Raw genomic sequence first — 18,242 nt, 5'->3', positions numbered from 1 at the left:
TCTCATAACCCGCAGGCCCCGTGGGTAACCCACGGGTCGGGTTGGGGCGTGTTAAGGAATTGGCACTTTATTGCGGGGTCACTAAAAACAAAATGTTTAAAAATCCATTTATGTTGCATGGAATTTAGTGGTGGAAATTTTTATTCTTTCCAGAGATTCGTTGATTTTCAATTCGTTTCCCAAAATGATTCATTCACTGATTTGTTCAGTGACCATTTCTTCATATTACACAAATACGCCAGCAGTTGGCGAAAAAGAGTGTCTTATGAGTTATGTCTTAAGTCAACGAACGTATTTACTTGTGACAAAAACTGATTTGGCTTTATTAAAGTGTGTGCATGATCGCATTAAATAAATAGTCTAAATAAATTGTAGAGTTACGTTCTGTATTCCAAATATGAAAAGAATCGTATGTGCACTAATAACTGATTGCTGATCGAGATTTACATGCTTGGCCGACTGACCCTGTAGGTACTCTAATTCATTTAATTCATTTAATCATAGTGCAATTACTTATAGCCTATATTAAATATCTGGAATAGATATTTTCATATTTTATTAGGTTCTTTGATAAGGTTACGATGCGAAGGTATAGCAACGTAACTTCTGTGTGTCCCGATGCGTGGGGTGCGTCGGGGCGGGTCAAGAAATCTTATTTTATTTACAAATAATTTAGCGTTGATAATAGCGTAGATGCCATTCTTCTAATGATGTAGCAAGTACATAGGGTGTTATGGGAAGTGTTCCTGGTTCCGGTTTACCTAATTAATGCAGCCTAAAAATCGGATTTGGATATTAGAAGCATATTAGTATGTTATGTGTAAACCAGGTTAAAGAGATGGGTCTTTAATCTAGATTTAAACTGCAGGAGTGTGTCTGCCTCCCGAACAATGTTAGGTAGATTATTCCAGAGTTTAGGCACTAAATAGGAAAAGGATATGCCGCCCGCAGTTGATTTTGATATTCTAGGTATTATCAAATTGCCAAATTGTGTTTTGAGGATTACAATGTAAAAGGAGCTCATTCAAATACTGAGGTGCTAAACCATTCAGGGCTATAAGTAATAAGCAATATTTTAAAATCTATACGATGTTTGATAGGGAGCCAGTGTCGTGTTGACAGGACCGGGCTAATATGGTCATACTTCCTGTTTTTAGTAAGAACTCTTGCTGCTGCATTTTGGACTAGCTGTAGTTTGTTTACTAAGCGTGCTGAACAACCACCCAATAAAGCATTACAATAATCTAACCTTGAGGTCATAAATGCATGGATTAACATTTCTGCATTTGACATTGAGAGCATAGGCCGTAATTTAGATATATTTTTGAGAATGAAAAATGCAGTTTTACAAATGCTAGAAACGTGGCTTTCTAAGGAAAGATTGCGATCAAATAGCCCACCTAGGTTCCTAACTGATGATGAAAAATTGACAGAGCAGCAATCAAGTCTTAGACAGTGTTCTAGGTTATTACATGCAAAGTTTTTTTATATCGACTATGCATTCCATTAGTTTTTCAAATTTGTGTGTTTCACCGGGCCGCGAAGAAGTATAGAACTTACTATCATCAGCATAACAGTGAAAGCTAACACCATGTTTCATGATGATATCTCCCAATGATAACATATAAAGCGTGAAGAGTAGCGGCCCTAGTACTGAGCCTTGGGGTACTCCATACTAGTAGTAGTAGTAGTAGTAGTAGTAGTAGTAGTAGTAGCCCTTTATTGTCACTAGTCACAAGTACCAGCGAAATTAGCCATCAACCTGTCCATACATACATACATACAGTATTGTTCAAAATAATAGCAGTACAATGTGACTAACCAGAATAATCAAGGTTTTTAGTATATTTTTTATTGCTACGTGGCAAACAAGTTACCAGTAGGTTCAGTAGATTGTCAGAAAACAAACAAGACCCAGCATTCATGATATGCACGCTCTTAAGGCTGTGCAATTGGGCAATTAGTTGAAAGGGGTGTGTTCAAAAAAATAGCAGTGTCTACCTTTGACTGTACAAACTCAAAACTATTTTGTACAAACATTTTTTTTTTCTGGGATTTAGCAATCCTGTGAATCACTAAACTAATATTTAGTTGTAGGACCACAGTTTTTTAAAACTGCTTGACATCTGTGTGGCATGGAGTCAACCAACTTGTGGCACCTCTCAGCTGTTATTCCACTCCATGATTCTTTAACAACATTCCACAATTCATTCAAATTTCTTGGTTTTGCTTCAGAAACAGCATTTTTGATATCACCCCACAAGTTCTCAATTGGATTAAGGTCTGGAGATTGGGCTGGCCACTCCATAACATTAATTTTGTTGGTTTGGAACCAAGACTTTGCCCGTTTACTAGTGTGTTTTGGGTCAACTTTGCCCGTTTACTAGTGTGTTTTGGGTCATTGTCTTGTTGAAACAACCATTTCAAGGGCATGTCCTCTTCAGCATAGGGCAACATGACCTCTTCAAGTATTTTAACATATGCAAACTGATCCATGATCCCTGGTATGCGATAAATAGGCCCAACACCATAGTAGGAGAAACATGCCCATATCATGATGCTTGCACCTCCATGCTTCACGGTCTTCACTGTGTACTGTGGCTTGAATTCAGAGTTTGGGGGTCGTCTCACAAACTGCCTGTGGCCCTTGGACCCAAAAAGAACAATTTTACTCTCATCAGTCCACAAAATGTTCCTCCATTTCTCTTTAGGCCAGTTGAGGTGTTCTTTGGCAAATTGTAACCTCTTCTGCACATGCCTTTTTTTTAACAGAGGGACTTTGCGGGGGATTCTTGAAAATAGATTAGCTTCACACAGACGTCTTCTAACTATCACAGTACTTACAGGTAACTCCAGACTGTCTTTGATCATCCTGGAGGTGATCATTGGCTGAGCCATTGCCATTCTGGTTATTCTTCTATCCATTTTGATGGTTGTCTTCCGTTTTCTTCTACGTCTCTCTGGTTTTGCTCTCCATTTTAAGGCATTGGAGATCATTTTAGCTGAACAGCCTATCATTTTTTGCACCTCTTTATAGTATTTCCCCTCTCTAATCAACTTTGTAATCAAAGTACTCTGTTCTTCTGAACAATGTCTTGAACGACCCATTTTCCTCAGCTTTCAAATGCATGTTCAACAAGTGTTGGCTTCATCCTTAAATAGGGGCCACCTGATTCACACCTGTTTCTTCACAAAATTGATGACCTCAGTGATTGAATGCCACACTGCTATTTTTTTGAACACACCCCTTTCAACTAATTCAACTAATTGCCCAATTGCACAGCCTTAAGAGCGTGCATATCATGAATGCTGGGTCTCATTTGTTTTCTGAGAATCTACTGAACCTACTGGTAACTTGTTTGCCACGTAGCAATAAAAAAATATACGAAAAACCTTGATTATTCTGGTTAGTCACATTGTACTGCTATTATTTTGAACAATACTGTACATACAATATGACAGTGGGGTAGACAGGACAGGAAGACAGGGTATTTGAGGAAGAAATACAGCATAACATTAGGGAAGTGAGGAGAAAAAAAACCAACACCCAGTCTATGCTCCTTATGGGAGCACAGTATGAGAACAGGAAAAACACCTCAGCACAAAAAGCACATAATCAATACACCATAGACACACGACTTTGCAACTGGGTACGGAACTTGGGGTGGTTGAGGTAATCCAGCGCAGGCAAACAGCCATCCGGTCCAGCAGCTGAAAAGCGCTAGTCACAGACCCGCCTGCCAGACTGGCGGAACAAAGTGGCGAAGGCGGGGGATGGGGGTTGGGAGGGTGAATGTATATCTGTATATGTGTAAGAGTTTGTGTATTTGTTGGCCTGGAGAGTTGAGACTCTTTCTAGATGCCTCAGTCCGCAGATTTTACAGCGTCACAGCAAGTTGCCATGCAGACGTCCTTGGTCAGGTCCTAGACAGAGTCAACAATCAGCAGGTGTCTGTGGGAGAGGGTGGAGGAATGCAAGAGAAGTCAAGCTGCCCTGCTCGCCTGGGAGATTTTTGTCATCCAGCCAAAGCTGGTAAAGAAAGCCAAAAGAAGATAAGATACCAGTTGTTTGGTCTAGGAGCCGCATTTCTTTTCACGGACACTATGATTTTTCATTGTCCATTGGTCTCCAAATTCTCCAATTTCTTTTCCAAATCCGTAAGCTTCTTCATGATGTTATCCATATTGCAGTTAATAGTCTCAGTCTCAATGCTGACCGCTCTGCCCACTACTTCAATCATGATGGGCAGCCTTGTGAGGCTTTGGACAGCTGTTCCCGTCTTCTTAATTTTCCGATAACCCAGGGCAAAGCCTAATCCAATCAGCAGAAGACCTGTTATCATGGTTCCGAATAGGTAGATGTCTTCAATGTCCTCCACAGAAAGAGCCGCCAGACACACGACCCACCAATTCGCCCACGCGTCCATCGTGTAGCCAGCTGCAAACGTTCCGGCAGGGCAGTCAGGTTCCCCCGAACCCAGGTTTCTCGTCGAGAAGATGGTGTCAATTGCGTTGAGAGACCAATTTATCAAATCCTTATTCCAGTTTAGGAGAGCAGTGCAGAGAGAGTCTCTCAAGTAGACAAGTAGACAAGACAAGAGAAAAACAAGTGAAGCAAGGAAAGGCAGGGAGGAGAGGAAAGAAATGCGACCGCCTCCGTTGAGAGCAAAAGAGATATCTACACTTGTGATCGATATGATACATCTTCATTCACTGCTACGAACTGATGGCGGTCATATAAGTATGATTTAAACCATGCTAATGCACTTCCATTAATGCCAAAGAACTGTTCAAGTCTATGCAAAATAATGTTGTGGTCAATTGTGTCAAACGCAGAACTAAGGTCCAATAGAACTAATAGAGAGAAACACCCATGATCAGATGATAAGAGCAGGTCATTTGTAACTCTAAGGAGAGCAGTCTCAGTACTATGATACGGTCTAAATCCTGACACGTAAAAATCCTCACATATAAAATTTTTCTCTAAGAAGGAATAGAATTGTGAGGATAACACCTTTTCTAGTATCTTGGACAGAAAAGGGAGATTCAAGATTGGTCTATAATTAACTAGTTCTTTGGGGTCAAGTTGTGTTTTTTTGATGAGAGGCTTAATAACAGCCAGTTTGAAGGTTTTGGGGACATATCCTGATGACAATGAGGAATTAATAATAGTCAGAAGAGGATCTATGACATCTGGAAGCACCTCTTTTAGGAGCTTAGATGGTATAGGGTCTAACATACATGTTGTTGGTTTAGATGATTTAATAAGTTTATACAATTATACAATCTCCTATAGTAGAGAATGAGTGGAACTGTTCCTCAGGGGGTCTATAGTGCACTGTCTGATGCGATACTGTAGCTGACGGCTGAATGGTTACAATTTTATCTCTAATAGAATCGATTTTAGAAGTAAAGTAGTTCATAAAGTCATTACTGCTGTGATGTTGGGAAATGTCAACACTTGTTGAGGCTTTATTCTTCGTTAATTTAGCCACTGTACTGAATAAATACCTGGGGTTATGTTTGTTTTCTTCTAAAAGAGAAAAAGTAATCGGATTTAGCAGTTTTTAATGCTTTTCTGTAGGATAGGTTATTTCCAGCCAAGCAATACGAAATTCCTCTAGTTTTGTTTTCCTCCAGCTGCGCTCCATTTTTTGGGCTGCTCTCTTTAGGGTGCGAGTATGCTCATTATACCATGGTGTCATACTGGTTTCCTTAACCTTTCTTAAGCGTAAGGGCCAACTTTATTTAAAGTGCTGGAAAAGATAGAGTCCATAGTTTCCGTTACATCAAGTTGTTCTGAGGTTTTGAATATGCTAAGGAATTCGGATACATCAGGAAGATAACTCAAAAAGCAGTCTTTTGTGGTAGAAGTGATGGTTCTTCCATACTTGTAACAAGAAGTAGAATTTACAACTTTGGCTATATGAAGTTTGCACAAAACTAAATAATGATCTGAGATATCATCACTTGGCTGAATAATTTCAACACAATCAACATGAATTCCATGTGACAGTATTAAATCTAGAGTATGGTTTCTACAATGAGTAGGTCCTGAAACGTGTTGTCTAAAGCCAATAGAGTTCAGAATGTCTATAAATGCTGATCCCAATGCATCTTTTTCATTATCGACATGGATATTAAAATCACCAACTATTAAAACTTTATCTACAGCCAGAACTAACTCAGATGTAAAATCACCAAACTCTTTAATAAAGTCTGTATGGTGCCCTGGTGGCCTGTATACAGTAGCCAATACAAACATAACTGGGGATTTATCATTAAATTTTATTTCTCTGGATAACGTTATATGAAGCACCATTACTTCAAATGAGTTATACTTGAAGCCTGCCCTCTGAGAAATCCTGAAAATGTTGTTATAAATTGAAGCAACTCCTCCCCCTTTGCCTTTTAGACGCGGCTCATGTTTATAACAGTAATCTTGGGGGGTGGACTCATTTAAAATAATGTAATCATCAGGTTTTAGCCAGGTTTCTTTCAAACACAGCACATCTAGATTATGATCAGTGATCATATTATTTACAAAAAGTTTTCGTAGAAAGTTTGGATGCGTGTCTCTAATTCTGAAATCTTCTCTGTCAGCCTAACTATTTCCCTGCATTTATCACATGTGAATCCATCATTGCTGACAGAGAGAGATAAACTATACATTTGGCAAGCGCTGTAAATAACAATAGCAGGAGAAGCCATTACTCACCGTGATTGATGAAAGATTCTTACCACAAGTTGTTTGATGAACTTGTGAAAAACAAGGAAGAAGAGATAAAAGAAATGTAGCGAGAGAGAGGAGAGGAGAAAAGAAAACAGCGATAGGCATAAATGGAAACACTAATGATAAGCTAACAAATGCTGAAGTTGAAGGAGAAGACACAAAAGGGACTGTCCAGAAAGACAATGTGCAAGATCAAACTGTGGTGGCTGAAAACACTGAGCTGGGAAATCGAACTAGGGGTGGGAGGCTTGTAAAAAATACAAATAAAAAATAATAATAAAAAGCCTATTAGATTCAGTGATTTTGAAATGTACTAAAAAAAAAAAAAAACAGCCAGAAATAAGTTATGTTTGTGTTCTGAGTGTTTTGGTTAAAGTCAAATAACAAACATGTATCCAGGTGCTGTTTATTATTCTAATTGAGCTGTATATTAAGTAAGTGGTAAAACTTGTCTATTACATGTTGGTGAATTAATATTTTCTTTTCCGTATTTACTCCTAAAATTCTAAAAGGGTGCATATAGGTTATTAAAGTAATACAGTCAGGTGTATTGATGCTAGATACATGAATGTCCCACTAGAGGGCAGTGTTATGTTGTGGATATGGAGAAGTTGTCCAGGGGGGTATTCCAGAAAGCAGATTATGTGACATACCTGGGTATTTTTAAGAGTAAGTAAGCAGATTACCTCAACTTTCGGTTCCAAAAACGCAGGTAACTTTCAGGGTATGTTAGTAGTCATAGCAACTCACTCCGGTGCAGCTTCTGTTCCAGGGTTAGCGAGCCTCCAGTGGGCGTGACGGATAGCACACAACATTATATAATATTACAATATGTAATATAGCCTATTATATATATATATATATATATATATATATATATATATATATATATTAGAGGTGGGAATACATTATTTTTTTTAAATCTAATCTCACTGAAATCTTGGAATTAATCTAGATTAAAATGGCTCATTTGAATTCTGCCAAAGGCATTCAGAATATGTGTGCTACCCAAATAAAATAATGACTAAAAGTAACGTCAAGTTTCTTGAGAATGGGTTTCTCAAGACAGGTGGTGCATTAGACCAGGGGCTCATCTCCTGTTTCCAAAATGCATCACAAACTGCTTGAGAAAGCTGTTAACGAATTCCACGTTGCACAAGGTGCAAACAACCTTACGTCTCTTTCACACATAATCCATCTGCAGTGCGTATGCATTTCGTATTTTTTTACGCACCCATGTTAATGGATTCTGACTGCAAAAAATCCTGTGTGAAAGCACAATGAGTCCGTTCTGCTTCTGCACCACATACGAAACGCACACGGACTGCATCACACTGCAGACGGAGTATGTGTGAAACAGGCGTGCGTCTTGTCGAGGTTTCCATTGGGAAGCTTCTTAAAAAAAAAAAATCCCTGAAGCAAACCCGGCGGCTTCAGCTGCATTCATGTTAGCACATCACGTTTGATGTGATAATTTCACAGTAGGCATACACACAGGTTTAAATATCAAGACGAAATTCATCATAGCTCTCCTAGTATAGACCCAGCTCCCAACTTTGAAAATAGATTAACGGTGATATTTTTTTTATTGCCCGATAAGAGTCTCCTATTAACGCAGCACGTTAATGCCGATAACGGCCCACCATCAGTTATGTGGTGATATGCACTAAGCATGTAAACAACTAATGAACAAAAGAACAAAAAATAAACTTTTTTCTTAGCGTCCGTTTCTATAGTGACTTGTCGATTCGTCGCTCTGTTGAGAATGTCTTGAGTCTTAACCAGAAACATACTCTGAGTTGAATGAACTTACTCCCAGATGCGGTTTTGGAACCACATACCTCGAGTAAGCAAGGTTTGGGGTTAATCAACCGAGAGTTCAGGTTTTAGTTCAAGGTAAATTGACCCTGCTTTCTGGAATACACCCCAGAAGGTAGTATTAAAAGACGACAAACAGTCACAGTGCTCTTCTCTCATGTTTATATGATAAAACCCACAAAGCGAGAACATAATAGACTGTTTGTCAGATTTAGCAAACAAACAGTGTAGCAATCCGTGAAATGAACATGAAACGAATAATAGAATAGCCTAAACCACCACAAGCTATTTCTCTATGACCAATTCCCCATTAGGAAACTAAGAGTATAGCATCTCTGGCTGTTGGAGAGGAGAGGAGTGAATCCAAATGTAGATACAAAGAAGTGTTAACCTATGGAGGACTAAAACATGCGGAAATTACAAATAAATGAATATATAGATAAATAAATACATGTAATAAAAGGAAAATAAATAAATAAATGATGTGATAAAAATATTTCAATTGTAATAAAATTGGATCCTGAATTTATATTTTTAATATTTTTTTTCCTTTATGCATTTATTTTAATTATTTTTAACTGTTACTTACTTATACGTTCATTCATTTTTATATGGAATTTATTTATTATACGCATTTATCTATCCCCACATGTATTTAAACAATGATTCACCGGCAATTCACAAGGACCGCCTCCCTCATTTACATGTTGCACAAGAAGTAAAAATAATAAATCTGGAAACAAATACACGTGGGAATAAATACATATAATAAATAAATATATAAATGCATGAATAAATACATTTAAAAATAAATCAATAAAATAAATCTAAAAATGAATTAAAGTATAAGTAAATAAATGTTAAAAATAATAAAAATAAATGTAAAATAAATACATAAAGGAAAAAAAGTTATTTAAAAAATAAATTTAAAATATAATTCAATCAAATCACCTTTATTTATATAGTGCTTTAAACAAAATACATTGCGTCAAAGCACTGAACAACATTCATTTGGAAAACAGTGTCTCAGTAATGCAAAATGATAGTTAAAGGCAGTTCATCATTGAATTCAGTTATGTCATCTCTGTTCAGTTTAAATAGTGTCTGTGCATTTATTTGCAATCAAGTCAATGATATCGCTGTAGATGAAGTGACCCCAACTAAGCAAGCCAGAGGCGACAGCGGCAAGGAACCGAAACTCCATCGGTGACAGAATGGAGAAAAAAACCTTTGGAGAAACCAGGCTCAGTTGGGGGGCCAGTTCTCCTCTTACCAGACGAAACCAGTAGTTCAATTCCAGGCTGCAGCAAAGTCAGATTGTGCAGAAGAATCATCTGTTTCCTGTGGTCTTGTCCTGGTGGTCCTCTGAGACAAGGTCTTTACAGGGGATCTGTATCTGGGGCTCTAGTTGTCCTGGTCTCCGCTGTCTTTCAGGGCAGTAGAGGTCCTTTCTAGGTGCTGATCCACCATCTGGTCTGGATACGTACTGGATCCAGGCGACTGCAGTGACCCTCTGATCTGGATACAGACTGGATCTGGTGGCCACGGTGACCTCGGAACAAGAGAAAAACAGACAAATATTAGCGTAGATGCCATTCTTTTAATGATGTAGAAAGTACGGTGTTATGTGAAGTGTTTCCGGTTCCGGTTTACCTAATTAATGCAGCCTAAAAATCCTTTAACGGATTTGGATATTAAAGCATATTAGTATGTTATGTGTATGCCAGGTTAAAGAGATGGGTCTTTAATCTAGATTTAAACTGCAAGAGTGTGTCTGCCTCCCGAACAATGTTAGGTAGGTTATTCCAGAATTTAGGCGACATATAGGAAAAGGGGTCCCACTTTATATTAGGTGGCCTTAACTACTATGTACTTACATAAAGAAATAAGTACAATGTACTTATTGTGTTCATATTGTATTGTAAAACACTTTTGCTGCTATGAGGGTGGGATAGGGGTAAGGTTAGGGAGAGGGTTGGAGGTATGGGTAAGTTTAAGGGTGGGTTAAGGTGTAAAGTATGGGTCAACAGTGTAATTATAAATGTAATTACAGAAATTAAATACAGATGTAATTACATGTAGTAGTTTTTTTTTATATATAAGTACAATGTAAAAACATGTATGTACACAATAAGTACATTTTACTAAATTATTAATTAAAATGTAAGTACATAGTAGTTAAGGCCACTTAATATAAAGTGGGTCCGGAAAAGGATCTGCCGCCCGCAGTTGATTTTGATATTCTAGGTATTATCAAATTGCCTGAGTTTTGAGAACGTAGCGGACGAAGAGGAGTATAATGTAAAAGAAGCTCATTCAAATACTGAGGTGCTAAACCATTCAGGGCTTTATAAGTAATAAACAATATTTTAAAATCTATACGATGTTTGATAGGGGGCCAGTGCAGTGTGGACAGGACCGGGCTAATATGGTCATACTTCTTGGTTCTAGTAAGAACTCTTGCTGCTGCATTTTGGACTAGCTGTAGTTTGTTTACCAAGCGTGCAGAACAACCACCCAATAAAGCATTACAATAGTCTAACCTTGAAGTCATAAATGCATGGATTAACATTTCTGCATTTGACATTGAGAGCATAGGCCGTAATTTAGATATATTTTTGAGATGGAAAAATGCAGTTTTACAAATGCTAGAAACGTGGCTTTCTAAGGAAAGATTGCGATCAAGTAGCACACCTAGGTTCCTAACTGATGACTAAGAATTGACAGAGCAACCATCAAGTCTTAGACAGTGTTCTAGGTTATTACAAGCAGAATTTTTAGGCCCTATGATTAACACCTCTGTTTTTTCTGAATTTAGCAGTAAGAAATTACTCGTCATCCAATTTTTTATATCGACTATGCATTCCATTAGTTTTTCAAATTGGTGTGTTTCACCGGGCTGCGAGGAAATATAGAGCCGAGTATCATCAGCATAACAGTGAAAGCTAACACCATGTTTCCTGATGATATCTCCCAAGGGTAACATATAAAGCGTGAAGAGTAGCGGCCCTAGTACTGAGCCTTGAGGTACTCCATACTGCACTTGTGATCGATATGATACATCTTCATTCACTGCTACGAACTGATGGCGGTCATATAAGTACGATTTAAACCATGCTAATGCACTTCCACGGATGCCAACAAAGTGTTCAAGTCTATGCAAAAGAATGTTGTGGTCAACTGTGTCAAACGCAGCACTAAGATCCAATAAAACTAATAGAGAGATACACCCACGATCAGATGATAAGAGCAGATCATTTGTAACTCTAAGGAGAGCAGTCTCAATACTATGATACGGTCTAAATCCTGACTGGAAATCCTCACATATACCATTTTTCTCTAAGAAGGAATATAATTGTGAGGATACCACCTCTTCTAGTATCTTGGACAGAAAAGGGAGATTCGAGATTGGTCTATAATTAACAAGTTCTCTGGGGTCAAGTTGTGGTTTTTTTATGAGAGGCTTAATAACAGCCAGTTTGAAGGTTTTGGGGACATATCCTAATGACAATGAGGAATTAATAATAGTCAGAAGAGGACCTATGACTTCTGGAAGCACCTCTTTTAGGAGCTTAGATGGTATAGGGTCTAACATACATGTTGTAGGTTTAGATGATTTAACAAGTTTATACAATTCTTCCTCTCCTATAGTAGAGAATGAGTGGAACTGTTCCTCAGGGGGTCTATAGTGCACTGTCTGATGTGATACTGTAGCTGACGGCTGAATGGTTACAATTTTATCTCTAATAGTATCGATTTTAGAAGTAAAGTAGTTCATAAAGTCATTACTGTTGTGTTGTTGGGAAATGTCAACACTTGTTGAGGCTTTATTTTTCGTTAATTTAGCCACTTTATTGAATAAATACCTGGGGTTATGTTTGTTTTCTTCTAAAAGAGAAGAAAAGTAATCAGATCTAGCAGTTTTTAATGCTTTTTTTATAGGATATGCTACTTTCCCGCCAAGCAATACGAAATACCTCTAGTTTTGTTTTCCTCCAGCTGCGCTCCATTTTTCGGACTGCTCTCTTTAGGGTGCGAGTATGCTCATTATACCATGGTGTCAAACGGTTTTCCTTAATCTTCCTTAAGCGTAAAGGAGCAACTGTATTTAAAGTGCTAGAAAAGAGAGAGTCCATAGTTTCTGTTACATCATCAAGTTGTTCTGAGGTTTTGGATATGCTAAGGAATTTGGATACATCAGGAAGATAACTTAAAAAGCAGTCTTTTGTGGTAGAAGTGATGGTTCTTCGATACTTGTAACAAGAAGTAGAATTTACAATTTTGGCTATATGAAGTTTACACAGAACTAAATAATGATCTGAGATATCATCACTTGGCTGAATAATTTCAACACGATCAACATCAATTCCATGTGACAGTATTAAATCTAGAGTATGATTTCGACAATGAGTAGGTCCTGAAACATGTTGTCTAACACCAATAGAGTTCAGAATGTCTATAAATGCTGATCCCAATGCATCTTTTTCATTATCGACATGGATATTAAAAATCACCCACTATTAAAACTTTATCTGCAGCCAGAACTAACTCGGATGTAAAATCACCAAACTCTTTAATAAAGTCTGTATGGTGCCCTGGTGGCCTGTATACAGTAGCCAGTACAAACATAACAGGGGATTTATCATTAACATTGGTTTCTCTGGATAATGTTATATGAAGCACCATTACTTCAAACGAGTTATACTTGAAGCCTGCCCTCTGAGAAATCCTGAAAACGTTGTTATAAATTGAAGCAACTCCTCCCCCTTTGCCTTTTAGATGCGGCTCATGTTTATAACAGTAATCTTGGGGGGTGGACTCATTTAAAATAATGTAATCATCAGGTTTTAGCCAAGTTTCTGTCAAACAGAGCACATCTATATTATGATCAGTTATCATTATTTACAAAGAGTGTTTTCGTAGAAATGGATCTGATATTCAAAAAGCCAATCTTTATCATTTGTTTATCCATATTGCATTTGTTTTTTTATTTGTTGAACCTCAATTAAATTGTTAACCTTAACTTGGTTTGGACGTTTTTTGTATTTTCTAGTTCGGGGAACAGACACAGTCTCTATAGTGTGATATCTAGGTGAAAGAGTCTCTATGTGCTGAGAATTAACTGACCTCTGTGACGGGAGGCAGCTAGCAGACGGTTGGTTTAGCCAGTCTGTCTGCTTCCTGACCTGGGCCCCAGTTAGTCAAGTATAAACACTAAGACTATGTGCCATATTTCTAGACAGAAGAGCAGCACCACCCCAGGAGGGATGAAGACCATCTCTTTTAAACAGGTCAGGTCTGCCCCAAAAGCTCGTCCAATTGTCTATGAAACCCATGTTATTCTGTGGGCACCACTTAGACATCCAGCCATTGAGTGATGACAATCTGCTATGCATCTCGTCACCACGGTAAGCAGGGAGGGGACCAGAGCATATTACAGTGTCTGACATCGTGCTTGCAAGTTCACACACCTCTTTAAAGTTATTTTTAGTGATCTCCGACTGGCGAAGTCGAACATCATTAGCGCCGGCATGAATAACAATCTTACTGTATTTACGTTTAGCATTAGCCAGCACTTTTAAATTTGCCAAGATATCAGGCGCTCTGGCTCCCGGTAAACATTTGACTATGGTGGCTGGTGTCTCTATATTCACGTTCCGTACAATAGAATCACCAATAACTAGAGCACTTTCATCAGGTTTCTCAGTGGGTGCATCACTGAGTGGGGAGAACCTGTTTAATGTTTTGATCAGAACAGAAGAGCGGTGTTTTGACCCACGACTACGCTGCCTCACCGTCACCCAGTTGCCCTGCTGCAGGGGCTCTGTTTCCGGAACCGAAAAATGTACAGGAATCCCTGAGCTAGACGCATCCAAAGCCGTATCTATAGCCCTAACATTCTTACTGTCCTCAATTAAAGTTTGGATGCGTGTCTCTAATTCTGAAATCTTCTCTGTCAGCCTAACTATTTCCCTGCATTTATCACATGTGAATCCCTCATCAGTGACAGAGATCGATAAACTGTACATGTGGCAAGAGGTGCAAATAACGATAGTAGGCGAAGCCATTACTCACCGTGCTTGATGAAATATTCTTACTGCGGTTGTTTGATGAACTTGTGAAAAACTGCAGCGTGAGAGAGGAGAGGAGAGGAGAAAAGTAAACACTAATGACAAGCTAACGAGTGCTAACGCTTTGCAGGTGTACTGCAGTCACGGAAGAGTGAACGATCAAAGTTAATCTGATAAGATTGATCGATAATATCAGAAATATGGTGTGAGTTAAGTTATATTTTACAACTTCAAAACAAACAAACAGACAGTGATAGTAAGAAAGATTATAGAAAAAAAATATTCAGGATTACATTTTATTTCGAATGAACTATTTTAGTTTTTATCACATAATTTATTTATTTTCCTTTCCTTTCATTACATTTATTTATTTATTTATCTATATATTTATGTATTCATTTTTAATTTCTGCAGGATTGGTCCTTCATATTAACCAGGTTAACACTGTGTTTAGCGTTAACATGATTAGAGCCATTTGGATGACAGAGTAATATATGACTGAACATTTGTTACAGTTAATTTCATATGGACTTACTGCAAATTAAAAACCCCGCTTTCACACACTTCCTGATAAAGCAGTGTAACTTATTTTCATAAATCTGAAAGAAAAGAGAAATAGGAACAAAAACTCTATACCTAATGTTTGGAAAATATAATGCCATTTTCCCAAGGCCTGTACCATAAATGTAATTGAACAATCTCAGGGTTACAGGGCTGTTTTTGAATTGACTAAACCAAACCAATATAAACCCGTTTTACTGTTTCCCAACAAATGTTTTTTTTTTTTTTTTTTTTTGCAGGGCAATCCTGGATCTGATGGTCCTCCTGGCAGAGATGGTTCTGCAGGAATAAAGGTAGGCATCAAAGAGGATGTGTACTGTATATCCATCTACTTTCTTATTAAGCATCCATAGACGTGGCTTCACTAAACTGTTCTGTTTGCTGACTCACTGCATCCCCGTCTGTTTTGTGTTCAGGGTGACAGAGGTCCAGCTGGCGCTCCTGGTGCTTCAGGTGGCACTGGTGCTCCTGGTCCAGTCGGACCCACAGGCAAACAGGGAGACAGAGGAGAGGCGCAAGTAAAGATTACTAGAGATCTGAGATTTTTAAAATGTTCACAGTTTGAAATTAATTAAAGCTATTTAAATAAATAAATTCAGCATCAATACTCTTGTCATTTTTCCCAACAGTGTGGAATGTGTATGAGTGACGTTAATGCACTACAAAAGCTATAAAAACAAAATTCAAAGCTATCTTAATTTAATTTCCCTTCAAATGTGATATTGCATCTGGAAAGTGGTATAGCTGGAAGGGATTAGGTCTCAAAGCTGTCATTAATGCAGAGTAAAAGATTGGAAAGCACAGGCCTTTCCAAAAATACACTACTGGAAATAAAAAAAAAGATTTATGATTTACAAAATATGATTTTAAGCCAAAATCTATTTTACATAGAATGCACTTGATACACTCATTACTCTTAACTGTAGGGACCCAAAGGGCCTGCTGGAGCTTCGGGGCCTGCAGGACTTTAGGGAATGCCTTTAAGTACTTCTGCCACACATGAGTAATAACAGTCTGGTCCTTTTCTTAATTTGTTATCTTGATTCTGCTTTCAATGCCAATGTGTCAATTTATGCACAAAAATTATGTAGACTTTATGGATTTAATGTGGAATTGCAATGCTCATGTCCATTAATCACAGGGACCACAAGGCCTGCGCGGAGATAAGGGAGAGGCTGGTGATTCAGGTGAGAGAGGACAGAAAGGACACAGAGGATTCACTGGTCTTCAGGGTCTACCCGGCCTCCAGTAAGTTGCTATTTCTTTGTGACATATTCAGCTAAAGCATTGCATATGCAGATACTGAGGTAAGATGTAATGTGATAACACTCCACACATAGGGCCAACCTGGTGACCAAGGTGCTTCTGGACCTGCGGGACCCGGTGGAGCAAGAGTATGTAACCAGGAACATTAATACTACATCTGTATTTACACTGGTGTCAAACCCTGCAGAGTTCAGCTCCAACCTTAATCAAACACAATGGGCCTCATTTATCAATTTGATCTTCAAGTCTGTGTATGCTAAAACCCACAGCAACATCCATATTTTGAAAGATCTTTGACATGGAAAAGCACCATGTCAGGGCTTAAGGAGATGTACACACTTTTCCTTGTGGCTATGTAGGATGGTTATACAACATTTTAAAAATGAGCACAAAAATAACTTGAAAGCTACAGGCACGCATGTCAGAGCAGGTTGGAACTAAACTCTGGAGGCTGTACAGGAGCTGGATTGGACACCTTTGTATTATGCAAATGGGTGACGCTGTGCTGAGACTTACATTTCTGACTCTTTCCAGGGACCCCCAGGTCCTGTTGGTCCAGCTGGAAAAGATGGAGTCAATGGTTTGCCTGGACCTATTGGACCCCCTGGACCTAGTGGCCGTTCTGGAGAGACTGGGCCATCCGCGAGTAGAAAAGCAAAGACTAGATCTATACAGCATTATGCCCAACACTTCACATTTTGTATGTCCCCTTAGTTAAACACACCTGAATCAACTCATCAGCCAGTTAGTAGAGACTCTAAGACCTGAAATGGGTGTGTTGGGGGTACGCTAGGACCAGGGTTGGGAAAGGCTGGTCTTAAAATGTCTGATTAAAAAAAAGTTTGCTGATATGTAAGGCAGTGTTTACCAGTAAATCGGTTCATACACTGCTTATCCTTAGGGCCCCCAAGGAAATCCTGGTCCCCAAGGTCCTCCTGGTCCACCAGGGCCTGGCATAGACATGTCTGCTTTCGCTGGTGTGGCCCATTCTGAAAAGACTCCTGATGCCTTGGGGTACATGAGGGCTTTCTGGAATACACCCCAGGAGAGGACCAGGCCAAAATAACAAACAAAACAAGGGCTTTCTAAAGTTTAAACCCAGATAAATTACCTAACAAAAGAAAAGAAAAATAAAGGCAGTCATCTTACCTCTCTCCCTGACTAACAAGACATAAACAGGAGAAAAGATTATGGATGGATAATCCAAATAAATTGTCGCCCGTCTCCCTACACGGTTTAAACTCACACAGTCGAAATGGTTGTACCCAGACAACAGGGTTCACCAAGTTCTCTTTTCAACAACAGTTCACACAAAACTGTCTGAGATAACTGGAGAGGGATTCCTGTCAATCACAGTTTCTTTGCTTCTTTATAAATGCTGCCAGCAGAAAAGCCACGCTCCTGCTAATTAAGATCATCTGCGGATGATTTGGAGTGCTGCATGAAAGAGAGAGAGAGATAAAAGAAAAAGCGAACACATTCACCAGCACAATACAACAGCAAGTCTACTTCACAGGAAGTAACAATATATATAATTATAAAAATTAAACACAAAGTATAATGGCATTCATTATAAAGAACATCTAGAAATGCTTATAAATTATATGTTGTGCATTCTAACTTTGGCAGTTAACGGATAGGAAGCAAACATCATAATGTTTAAAGAACTAGCTCAGTCAGTGAGAGTACTTTAGTGGCTGTTCGAACACATTTTGTATGTTTTTTCAAATTCCTCTGGAAGTGGTCAAATGTGGACAAGCTCAAAACATGTTAAAACCCGTTCACACCTGTTT

At 38.5% G+C, this 18,242-nt stretch overlaps 1 pseudogene; it reads left to right on the top strand.

The window, feature by feature from the left end:
* LOC128022855 (collagen alpha-1(II) chain-like) overlaps positions 1–17,684 on the top strand; it is a 21,872-nt pseudogene extending 4,188 nt beyond the window's left edge.
* Positions 17,685–18,242: the final 558 nt, after the last annotated feature.

Source organism: Carassius gibelio, chromosome A11, assembly GCF_023724105.1.
Source record: "Carassius gibelio isolate Cgi1373 ecotype wild population from Czech Republic chromosome A11, carGib1.2-hapl.c, whole genome shotgun sequence".
Taxonomy (NCBI): Eukaryota; Metazoa; Chordata; class Actinopteri; order Cypriniformes; family Cyprinidae; genus Carassius; species Carassius gibelio.
Note: the sequence above shows the minus strand (reverse complement) of the source record. Positions and strands in the feature narration are given on the sequence as shown.